The sequence below is a fragment of the Falco rusticolus genome, chromosome 2, assembly GCF_015220075.1.
Source record: "Falco rusticolus isolate bFalRus1 chromosome 2, bFalRus1.pri, whole genome shotgun sequence".
NCBI lineage: Eukaryota > Metazoa > Chordata > Aves > Falconiformes > Falconidae > Falco > Falco rusticolus.
In genome coordinates this window covers 56,337,120-56,349,509 of record NC_051188.1, presented here as the reverse complement: position 1 = coordinate 56,349,509, position 12,390 = coordinate 56,337,120, and the positions used below count along the sequence as shown (strand labels likewise).

General features: G+C 47.0%; 1 protein-coding gene across 9 annotated transcripts in view; it reads right to left on the bottom strand.

Annotated features, from left to right (window-relative positions):
• MBNL2 (muscleblind like splicing regulator 2) overlaps window positions 1-11,104 on the bottom strand; it is a 113,533-nt gene extending 102,429 nt beyond the window's left edge. For 4 of the 9 annotated variants that reach the window (XM_037375766.1, XM_037375765.1, XM_037375770.1 and 1 more), the window contains exon 1: window positions 10,952-11,097. The gene's annotated coding sequence lies outside the window, so the exon portion shown is untranslated. Of the gene's footprint in view, window positions 1-4,955; window positions 5,085-10,951 lie in introns of all 9 variants that reach the window. The other 5 variants (XM_037375761.1, XM_037375767.1, XM_037375763.1 and 2 more) reach the window with 4 other exon arrangements.
• Window positions 11,105-12,390: the final 1,286 nt, after the last annotated feature.

The following is a 12,390-nucleotide window of genomic DNA, read 5'->3' as shown; positions in this document are numbered from 1 at the left end:
ATGTCCTGGTTTTTATCTGTCAGCCCCATGCAGATGTCCCAGACACAAAATGGTCTTTTTAGATGCCATATATTTAGGTACCTGCACCTATCCAAAAATGTAAACCACTGCCTCAGAAATATTCCTATCAGAATCGATCTTCCCAATGCTTATAGGAGAATCTAAAAGGGTTACATAAAAAACAGAAAGCCTTTATCTTCAGCTGCTGAACCCTACTCAGAATAGATGTTTTATGAATCACAGGGTAAAAGCACAAGCACTATTTAAGCCAGCAACATATATCATAAATTCGAGATAAATCCTTCTCTTTGCTAAACGACTTCATGCCCTCCTATTTTGTGCAGCATCTACCACAACCAGGCAATCATCTGACAGAAGTCTCCCAAGCATCTCACTCCAGACGAAATAAACACCAAATACTTAAGTCTTCATAAAAAAGGTATTTCAAATCAATGTGGTTACAAAGAATACTTTCCAAATGTGTCAAATTAAGAAGAAAGGAAGTGTTGTACCCTTCAGTCCTTAATACCCAGTTTAGAAACAATGCAAAGGTGTAAACCACCACTACTCAACTAATGCCTAAATTATCTTTAGCAAGACCCCTGTGTATTGGGAAGTTCTTCCATTGCTGATAAAAACATGCTCCTTCCCCCTCAGATCCCTCCATGACTAATTTCCTCCATAGCTATTGTTCTGGCCTCAAATTAGGAGTAGTTCCTATTTAAACCCACAACAGGAGGAAACTGTTCTTTTCAGAGAACATACTAACCTCAGCCACAAAATCACATGGGCATAGGAAAACCCTCTTGTGTTTCAGGGAGCATAGGTGGAGGATGCATATATTAAACTTCTGCTGCTTATCCTGAGAATTCTCTGACTTCCTGCAATAGCCAACCTATTGGGAAGACAGAGGAGCAAGATTTGTCCTCTAGAAAGTTCCTAAATTACCAAAAATAATACTTCACAGCTACACAATAGAACCAATTACAACCAATTACATTTTCTGCAGGTAAACCAAATATTTTTTTTTAATCTTCTATGAAGTTTCACTTATCAGCCTCTACTGTATACCAGATCCTGCATATAACTCAAGCAATGTCTGCAAATAATAAATCTTCCAACCATGATGTAATGAGGACTCTGTAATTATCCTTTAAATCCAAAAGCTCTATTTTATTACTCCATCATAAACCCAAAGGGAAAAAGATGCCACTGAAACTAAGCTACATTTTTAATTTTCCCATCTTCGATTAGCACAAAAATAATTCAACTCTAATTCATTAAAATTATCCTATTGGTTTTGCACACTACTGCAATACAGGTGTAAAACATTCCATTGCTATTTAATAGGTGATGTTAGCTCCCTTTTCCCTACAAGCTGCCACTTAACAGCCTGAGTCTGCAGGGTAGATGCTCAGGGGCATGCAGCAAAATCAGCATGCAATCTCTACTGTAAGCAGAGAAAATAGGCTCCAGGAGACTTCAGAGAAAACGAGAGCCAATTGGATAATTTTTGTTTTTTTAAAAACAGTAAGAGTAGGATTCAATCACTCACCCTTTTACAGCAATTAATAATCCACACATGTAAGAGCAGAGGACTCCATATAATTAACAAAGCATTACTTTGGCAAGGAGGGAAGGCCTGGAGTATGTAAGTACAGGGTTTTATTTCTTTCTGTGAAGTATGGATGACAGGTAGGAGAAAGCAATGCCAAGTGAACTGTTGGCAAGCAACTAGTCTTTTGGTTAGCAGGCTGCTCTGTTTTGTGAAGTCTATGAGTCTGTGTTCACATAGGCAAGCTTTTCTTTAAACATCAGACTTGCATGCATTCAAATGGTCATGAGTTTTGCATCAAATTTCCATTTTCACCTCAAAAGAGGTCGTTTTGTTTCATCTTGCTCTCAGATTACTGCAAAGTGCTAGGAATACTTTTATTCGCATAATGTTTTTAAACATGTCGTGTGGATCTTCGCCTAATTACTCTGTCACGTAAGACTATATACATGACAATGAACCTTCACTTTTCCCCAAGGTCATGTAACAGAAACAAAAATAAGTAGCTATATACACAGGAAGAAACAAGAATTGTTTTCACTCAGGAAAAATAAGCAATCAAGTAAGAGTAATGAAGGGCAAGAAACAAAGTCCTCTAGCAGAAGCACTAGGTGTGGGATAAAATGGCATCCAAAAGCTTGATCTCTGATGACAGTGTGCTTCAAGGAACACACATCAACATCTAATCCCACCACCTCAAAAATGAAGTAAATTCAGAAAGAACGTCTCAAAAATCAAGATGGATACAGGACTTCATTCACCAGAGATCCAAAGATAGAAAATCAAGTTTATTTGCAGGGAAAGGTCTGCACAGGGATAGCACCCAGGTTTTCTAACACGCTGTACTTCACCTCTTCTGTATTTTTCTCTGACTCTCCTCTTCTCCCTTTCCCTCATAAAAAAAAAAAAGTGTTATAAAATTTACAAAGCCATTCATTTGGCTATTCCCCCTCACACCAACTCTAATAATAAGAGCACTAATACATACTAGTAGCACCAAAAATATATTAGAAGGCACCCGTCTGGTACCTTTGGCTTACTTAAAGGTAGTACTAGGCAAAGGGGACTGCAGAGGAAAAGCACAAGGTGAAGATGACAGATCTTTTGCTGTGGGTTATATAGACTTATGAACTGAAGATCAAAAGCAAATTTCAGTGCAGTCCACCTACCCTCCTGGCAACTGTAATGCCACCTCATCCCCCAAAGCCACCTTGGGCAGATCCCCAAGGAGGGGTTTGCCTGTTCTGCTCCCTCCCTCTGGGCCAGGCGAGACCACAAGAAACCTGTTGACAAAGTAACCTGCAGGTCCTCAGGTCATAAATACTTAGGCAAACAATACTGATCATGAGGACATGAAATTAAGTTTACCATCAAGCATCCCACAGTAGCCGGTCAGCTCAGTTCAAAGCTGTCTAAAATTCTTCATTGTGCTAGTATCTGCGACAATCTCCTAGAAACTTTGGTTTCTCTTGGAAATCTCTGGAGGTCACCTAGTCCAGCCTCTGACTCAAAACAAGACTATCACCTGCAGCAGATCAGGTCAGCTATGGCTTTGCCTTGGTGAGTCTTGAAAAGCTCCGAGGACAGATACTAACTTCTCTGGATGACCTGCTGCAGTGCTGCACTACCCTCCTAGTAACAAGATTTGCCCAACATCCGACCCAAATCTCCAAAGCAACAATTTGTTGTCAATGTCCCTTGCTGCCATCTGCCACTACTAAGTAGAGTTTGGACCTATTATCTTCAGATCCATCCTGTAGTAGCTGTAAACAGCTACTGGATTGTCCCTTAGCCTCCTTTTCAACCAACTACAGAAGCCCAGCTTCCTCAGCCTAGATCCCTATTCATAGCAGCAGGTCTTCACTGGTTCTAGACAATGAACTTCATCTGAGCTAGAAGTACTGCCTTTGACAAAAGCAGTGACCCTGTGCTCAGATCCCAATGGATGAACTTAAGAGACTTACAGCCTTACCTCCTCCCTTTACTATTGGCAGCATATACAAGGGAATATCACTCAGATGTTTTGAATTTGCTTCTTTGATTCTTCTTTGAACTGCTGACAGAAGGAATAGGTTAAAATCTCTGGATCCTGTACAGAAAGGTTCACCACATTTTAGACCTTACTACTTCAGTCATTTCAGATATTTTGCATATTGAATGTGCTTCCATTCTACAAAGGTATCTATGACTAAACCACCTAACAATAAAAAATGAAGTTACTTTATAGGTCCTTCAAAAACCAAAATTTGATGCAGACACTTCCAATTATGGCCTTCTCCAAAGATTTATTTTTCATACTGTGTAACTTCCACTGTATTGGCAGCTCCACAAAAAAAAAAAAAAACAACCCCAACCTTTAAGGATATCCCATTCATTTTGCTCCTCTTTTTCAGTCTATTATGCAGAAAGCAACAAATAACTATGAACCCACTGACAGAATCCTGCTGAAGTAAGCAAAGTGCAACTACAGCAGTTTCAATCATTCATCCTGTTTAGAAAACTCATCACCTCAGTCCTAAAAGCCTTCTGCACAGTTCTACACAAACTGACATTTTCCCCCTTTCCAATTCATTACCAGCAGCAGACTCCCACCAGGGACTGAGCAGCAGCAGGGGACCAGCTCCAGCAGGTTTGGCATTGCTGGTACCATGTAAGAAAAAGTGCTTCAATCATCTTTGAAATGTGTAGAGAAGAATGAGGTAAGCTTTCTAGAAAGCAAGAACAATGCTGTAATAATCCTCCTGTCAGCCCCAGGGCCATCGCCGTAACTCAGATGACCAAACCGCTCTGCTGCTCCATGAGGGAGGAGTACTGAGCTCCACCCAGCCCTGGCCTCCAGTTACTGCCACACTATTAGTCCAGAGGCCTCTTAATAGCTCAGCAAGTGTATTGATTTTTTCATCCCCCTTCCTCCAATTCACAACAGCGAGGACAAGTTATTTCAAGAAAATGACCGACTGAAGCCACCAACACCACCTCCTAATGCTGGGATGTGCCTTAATCTTACCATTATGGCTATTACGCCCTCACCCTCCCTGTCCACACTCACCACTGCTCCCACGGGATGCATATCCAGGTCTAACCATTCCCAGGATTCAACAGCGTGCATCTCCAGAAAGAATCACAGGGTGTCCACTCCTCTTCCAGTGGCACCCAGCAATCCAAATGGCACAGCCCACTTCACCTGGCATGGTGTAAACTGGAATGGGCTGTTTGCAGAATTAGGAAAAGACCCAGAGAAATCGGATCCCTTCTAATAGCTGCAAGTAGTGGGAGAAATACACACCACAAGCAGGAAGCAAAGAGCATAAAGCATTATGAAATTAAGTGAATGAATTGAGTAATGTAAGACCTACCTCTAACTGCCAACAAGCAATACACAATCCCAAGAGTGAAATACCTGATACGAATTGCATCATCCAAAGCCGTCTAGTTGAGATCTAAATCCCATGTCATCTTCTCCCTCTCACAATACGGAGTCAAAGACTTGGGCACAAGTGGATAGCAGGCAGCACTTCGTTCACCTGTTCTGCAAATGTGAAATCTAAGGAGCCCTCCAGGAAGGCATCTTTTTCAGATTTCGTTAATCTGGAAAGCTAAAGTTCACACTTGTTCACTTAAAGACTGCAACAAACAAACAACTTTAGGAAGGCTAGCACTGCTATCTTGGAACAGAAGGTAGCAAAATGTACTAGAACAATAAATCTTTGCAATTTCCACAAATACATTGACAAGGCCGAACATGCTCAAGTCCCCAAAATTTATCTTCCCGTGTTCTTTATGGAAAGCTGGTTTCCTCATAATCCTCTTGGCACCTTCACAGGTCACCTCTGGTCCGACGTGCAGCATTGGTCATATTTTTGACCTGACACTTGACAGAGAAGTTGAACATTAAGGATATCACAACACCACTGCTGTTTGATGCTGATGGAAAGAACATCACCTCATTCAAGCAATTAAAAGAATGTGCAATATCCCAGGAACTAGAGAAAGCCTCTGTAGAGCAAAAATCAAGAAATTCCAAAATTTTTTCAGCTCACAAATGGCCATCACAGCAAGGGCCTGAGGGCGCGGGGAACCACACACTATCAGTGATCAAAAACAGTCAACTCCTAACAACCACTGCTCCAAGATGACCTTGGTGTTTTCAGTATCTCACCATACACACAGGGGACAAAATCCAGATTTTAGAATGGCAAATAAAGGCTGCAATAATTAATGCATCAAAGCCTATGCTAAGGCCTTTAATGCTGAGGGCCTATAATGCCCACACAGACATACTGCACTGCAGGGAAATACTCCATGAAAACATTGTATGCACTTGGAAAACCCTCCCAGGTAACAAAAACACACTTCATCCATACCCACCAACAGTCAGCTTACACAACTCAAAGGCAAGCACATTAAGACACCCCTTTAAAACCATAAAACAGATGGTTTTTTCCTCCTCTGAGATTTGTGAATTCAACCATACTCCTTACAGTTTGAAATCATTAAGAAAATACTGAAAAGTTTCCTTCCTCCTTGAAAATGTAACAGCCCTATCATTGCTGAAGAAACCCACCGTGAACATTCTGCCCCAAGCAACCACTGGCTCGCGCCAAATCTCCCGTTCCTGAAAAAGGTCAGTAACAAAGCCAACTATCAGATCACTTAAATGAACCTAATGCTATAGACCAGCAACACAAAACTAAAGAAAGGACATGGACCTTCTTACACTTCAAATTATCTCCTGTCAGAGGTGGTGCGGGCTGATACATACTCAGCCTCCCAAGACCTCCTTTTTGATGCCACCAGGCATGAAATATTTGCCTCTCACCAGGAGTGCGGGGATACCTCACAAGGACCCACAAAAAATACAACGAACAGTCTGGCTCCTTCCTGGATAAACTAGGAGCAACGGGGAAACAAGCAGCAGGGGGAAGCTGCTCCCCCATCACTCAGTCCTTCCCCTGTAGGGAACCTACAATACCCAGCTCCCTCTATACTACTTCGTAACATCAGCACCAAATGACCAGGTGACCCAGCCAGAAAGCCTCAAATTCTCTCAATGTGGAAACACAACAGATCTATTTATCCTTCAGCACAAACACCTGCAACACCATCAAAACAAGGAGGGGTAGCTGAAGTTAAACCTAACCCTGGAATTAATTGGTAAGCAGAAGAAAACACTGTCAAGAGTTTGCAGCCACAGACAGACCCTGGTTTTGTTGCTTTAAGATACATGATCCCAACTGGTCATAGGTCATAAGTATTTCTGGACTTTACACTGACATTATACTTTCATACTGAAACATTACTCAATGACAGTGTTGCTGCCTCAGCCCTATCTAGGCAAAGAGTGATCTGTGTCGCCACCACGGTGCAGGCAGCTCATGAAGCCTTCCAGTCCAGGAAATCTGAATATGCCAGAACATGCTATATCTTTCCCCAGTAATACAGTTGCATATCACCACCCATCTTCCAGGCTGCATCTGTACAGTACTCAAACATCTACCCACAACCTTACAGCTCTCTGTGGCCCCGGCCCTGGGCAGCAAAAGGGCTACCTTGGGCTCCACAGAGGAACAGTCCCTGACTGTCATCGTTGCCATCAGTCACCCAAAAATGTTGGTGTGCAGCTGCAACTCAAGATAAACAGAGTTATTCAACACTTTAAGCTCTTTTAAGAGGTTTACTCCTCCTTACATACCTGTAGCTGATTGACCCCTACCGACTACATTTTTATTCCAAATTGAGTTGAGTGTTTGGATACTGTGGTTCTCTGAAGCCATAAGCGCATTGTGTCAAACCCAGTTCTCACAAATAATCCAACCACAACGATCAAGACAGCAAAAAGCACAGGGGAAATATCAGCAGTAGAAAAGAGATTGTTTTTGTTTTAAAAGGTTTATTCACCAGAAATGAGTGACTTGAAACTGAAAAGCATTATGATCAACACTCTTCCTGACTTTCACTTCAGTGACATTTTAATGAACACTTTCTAACTTGCTCTACTTATGTAAAGTTGCGAATAAATGCGGAAGAATACTGAAGAAAGGTAAGCGTGTGTATGTGTATAATTCTATCAGGCACTGTATTTCTCAGATGCATCTGAGAAAATAAATAATAATTCATCTGGGGGAAAGTGATCCAGCAAAGATTCAACTGGCAAAAGACATCCGGAAAGGAGTAGTAAACAAACAGAAAGAGTCTGAATTATGACAGAGGGACAGGAAGAAAGATACAGCAAGATCTGGAAGCCAATCAGGGTACTTTGTAATACTGTAAAGATGAAGGTAGTGTGTTCACATCTGTCCCCAGTACTTCAGCCCCAGAGAGCCAACGATAAACTCCAGGGAAAAAAAAAAAAAACCCAAAAAAAACCCACACCAAACAGAAGAGCAGTAAATGTGATTGTAGGACTGGTTGGAGCCATGTGAAATGAGATTTATATCCTGAAAACTGACAGTATGAAAATACCTAAATCAATAACAGATTTAATATGGTTCATGGTTCTTTATTTCTGTTTTTATTTACAGATTGGACTAACTTCTGAAACCTTCAGTAGAATCACAACAAAACCTATGAGGGCCTATTACAAGTGGGGAGGAAAACCACAATCACCTGGCATGGCATGAGTTTCAGTGAGAACATGCATAACCTAAAAAAAATTACGCTATGTAACTTTACTCAACAGTGCAAGAAGTAAAATAATCACGCAGTGTTGCTGAGATTCCAAGAGCTATCCAGAGGATGCAAAAACATCTAAAACCATCAGGCAGCAATGGGAATAGCAATTTAATATGCTTTTTCTTCTTCCTGCCGTAAATCGTTAACATAACTTTTCCCGGTGTCTTGTAACCAAGCTTTTAACCTAAGAAAAAGCAAGACTAAGAAGGTTCCCAAAATGGCAGTCACATGCCACGGATGGCAGGATTCACTTCTGCTACAGCAGCTATACCACGGTTTAACAAACCCTAGGTTAGCAGAAAATAAATAGTCTATTTAGTACTGCACACTACGATTCTAGAGACTCCGCAACCAGCAGAGAAAGTACAGAGCAGCTGTAGCAGAAGAGATGAAAATTTCACCCACCAAGTGTTAGCAACAAGTAGACTTTATTTTTAATCTTCTTATGACAACTGTTATTCTGTAAAAGCCAAATTTAAGAAAATGATGTTCAAATGAAGATTTCAGCATCGCAATCCCAAACACACCAGTGCCAAAGATTTGAGATTTTGGCAGGTTTGGTCATGTCTAAAAACAGGCCATTTCTTCAGAGAGAGGGCCGTAAATGATAAAGAAGGTAAGTTTCAGAGGGAAAGTACATTGAGGTGACACATGTCATGTCATCCAGCCACCTGTCTACACAACGCAGAAGTACCACTCCTGTGGTGACAGCAGGGATGCTGCAACAAAGCAGCCCATCTCTTCAGCTACAGGAAAACATTACTGTATAGCCACTGACCTACAAGTTACCTTGGACAGACAGATCCTCACACCAGTGCAAATCACCACTGTCGCCCACTCCAGATTTCACTTGCATGTAAGAGGAGCCACAGCATATACCAGCAACTGTGGCAAGTGCCAAAGCCTGATGTGCCCCAGCTGGGAGCTCCAGCCTGTGTCAGAAGCTTTGTCGCCACCACCTCCAACAAGCAATTCCAGGTGGCACACCACCACCACTACCTTACCACAGGAGAGAGAAACCACAAGGCTCTGTGGTTTATACTCTGCGGTATAAAACCCAGGGTTTATACACCCTCTAGAAGCATATGAGGTTGATGGCACACAAAAGGGCCTTGTCCTTTTGGAATTACATGCCTTCCAGCAACCGTATCAGCTGCACTGGATGCATGCAAATAGCATCAATGCCAAATACAAGTTACAAATTGGCATCACTGATGCTGAGGCAACTTTTTTTTTTGCCCAAGCATACTCAAAAACTGTATGAAAGAAGCCTCCCGCTAGTCCTTGACAGTAACTTTAGACCATTTCCCAGAAGAGTTTAAATACGTATTCGACCCTAAAGCCTACCACAGGTACCTTCCTCGTTTGTGCAGCATGGTATGTGTACACACAAAGGGAAAACAGAGGACAGATGGCTAAATCTATACATATTTACCAAGTTACGAATACCAGTTAAAATCATAAGCACTAGGCCAAGTCACATGTTTAAAATTAATTACACTTCCGCTTCTACCTACGAGCCTGCACTGCTTTAAAAATCTACAAGTCCGAACAAGATACGTCAGTGTGACATGACCGCTTAAGTATATTAATCCCACATGGTTACGCTCAGCAGCTGAATTAAAGGCACACAAGTTGTTCCACGCTACCGTTCAAATACATATTCAGCAACATCACTGCTGCTTGTTCCCCTCCCAGCAGAAATGCAAATTGGCCTAAAAGAAACAGAAAACAAAACATCTGGGAACAGGAGCCTATAGGCAATGTTCTCATAGCTCAAAACGTAAGTGTATATATTCCATGTACGCACAGATAAATATACACGTACATACGCAGAAGGAATAAATATACAGGGTTTCCGCACAAAACTGACAGGAAGAAAACATTTAATTCCTGACAGTTTTTCCCTGCTGTCACACTCACCTCCCCGCGTGGCAGTGCGTGTGTCCCCCCCGCCAACCTGCCCAGCGCTGTTCGCCGCGCGCCGCAGCGAGCCCCGGCCGCAGCGCTGAAGTGGGGGGCTGGGGCGGGGGGGAGGGGTGGGGGGGCGGTTCGGAGGAAGCCCTTGGGGCGGCCACGGCCCCGCGGAGCCCTTCTCCTTCCCCTTCCAGAAGTACCAGAAACTTAGGACTGCCGCTCGCTGCTGCTCCCCGCGAGCACGCCCTGCCAAATGCTGAGTTAACAAAACCATAAATCACCGCCGAACCAGATGCGACGGGCAGGCGGCAGCTCCCGCCGCCTCCCGCCCGTCCCACGCCGCGGCGGCTCCCCCCGAGCCGCCAAGGGGAAGCGAGCGGCGGGGGCAGGGGGCACCCGACCGAGCGCCGGGCCCGGAGCGCCTTCCCGCGGCCCCGGCGGGGCGGCAGCTGCCGCAGGAGAGGCCGCGGCGGGCTCGGGGGCGGCGGCCGGCCGGCCAGGTGCGGCGGGACGGGCAGCGGCTCGGCCGGTCGCGCTCCGGCGGCCGCTCCCTGCGCAGGGAGGCGCCGCGGGCCGCCGCCGCCGCCAGGGTCCCCCGGGGCCGCCGGCACCGCTGCCGCGACTGCCCCCCGGGGCGGCGGAAAACGAAACTCCCGCCGCCGCGCACCGCAACGTCCCCGCGCGGCCCGGGGGACACGCGGGGGACACGCAGGCGACACGGAGTCGCTGCAGGACCCGCTGCCCCCCCCCCCGCCCCCGGCCCCGCCGCCGCGGGGAGGCCGGCGGCGGCGCGGGCCGTTGCCTTACCTCGGAGCGGGGCGCGGAGAGGCGGCGGGGGGAGGGCACCCACTTCTCCCACCCGGGCGGAGGCGGCTCCGCGCAGCAGCTTGTCACCTCTCCCGCCGCGACCGCGACGGCGGCAGCTCCTCGCGTAGGGGCGGTACGGCCCCTCCCTGCCGGGGCTGAGCGCCGTGCCGCACCGCCCCGGGGCCGGGCCGGGCCCGCCCGCCGCAGCCCGCACCGCCCGCCGCAGGCCGCGCCGCCCCCCGCACCGCCCCCCGCACTGCCCCCTGCGGCCCGCACCGCCCCCCGCGCCGTCCCGCGGCCGCCGGGGCCGGACTCCGCAGTGTTGCGCGGAGAGCCAGGCCCGACCCGGCGGCAAAGCCGAGCGCTGCCTCCGCAAAAACAGCCGGCGCGGCGGCCGGGGTGCTGCGGCCGGGCTGGACCGCCGGCTCTGAGGCGGGGTGTTCCGTGCCTTGTTATCGCTGGAGCCGGGGAGTGTCACCATGGCCGTAGGCGATCTTCTGGAGGGGACCAGAGCCTGGTTTGGCTCCCCCAGCTCGTTCTTCCCGGATTTTGACTCGAATTCCTGAGCAGTTTCTGGTCCCCTTCAGTGGCGTTCACAGGCGAGAAGCTGCGCTCCCCTCGCCCGCAGCAGCCAGAGCAGGCCCCTGGCACCCCCCGCCTCCCACAGCCCGCTCCCCCTGCGGCAAGGGCCGCCACCTTCCCCTAAAACCCACAGAATATCCCCAGCCAGAGCGATGGGGAGAGCAGCGACGGTTCCCGGTTGGAGTCCCGCCGTGCCGAGCCGCGCTTGTGCTCTGCCCGGGGAAGCTGGCCGCGGGGTTCAGCAGAGCCGTGGGGGCACCGCCGAGCCCGGCCGTGGCCGCCGCCTCGCCCCCGGGATCTCTGCGGAGCCCTGCGCCGTGGCTTGGCAGGGCCGAAGCCTCGTCTGACAAAGGCTGGGATTCCTTCCCGGGTCCCTGAGCAGGCCCTGCGGAGAGCCGGGCAGCAGGGAGCGGGTCGGGCACGGCCGGGAGCGGGGCCGCAGCAGCCCCACGCTACTTGGGTCTGAGTTCCTGCAGCATCGCTGCGTAAGGGCTGGCGGGGGGGACAGATCAGGCAGCATCTCCGCTTCGATGTCAGCTAAATTCCTGTACTCTGTCCCCGGGGTCTTCTGCAAGCATCAGTAACTGAACTTCCAGATTTCTGCTACTGCAAAATGTGTTAGTTACATTTTGAGACAGAAAGCGAGCCTTTCAACTTAGCCACCTCCTTTGGCATTCAGAGGCTGAAAAACAGACAAAAAGAAAAATTTTTTTTTTTTCCTGAAAGTAATGAGCAGAGTGATGAATTAATATTTTAAGGCTAATTGGAAACCAGTTCTAAGCAGTCGGTTCAAGGCAACCCCATGAATAAAGGTGTTTGAATATAACCAATGAGGAAACGTATGCTAATATTGCTCT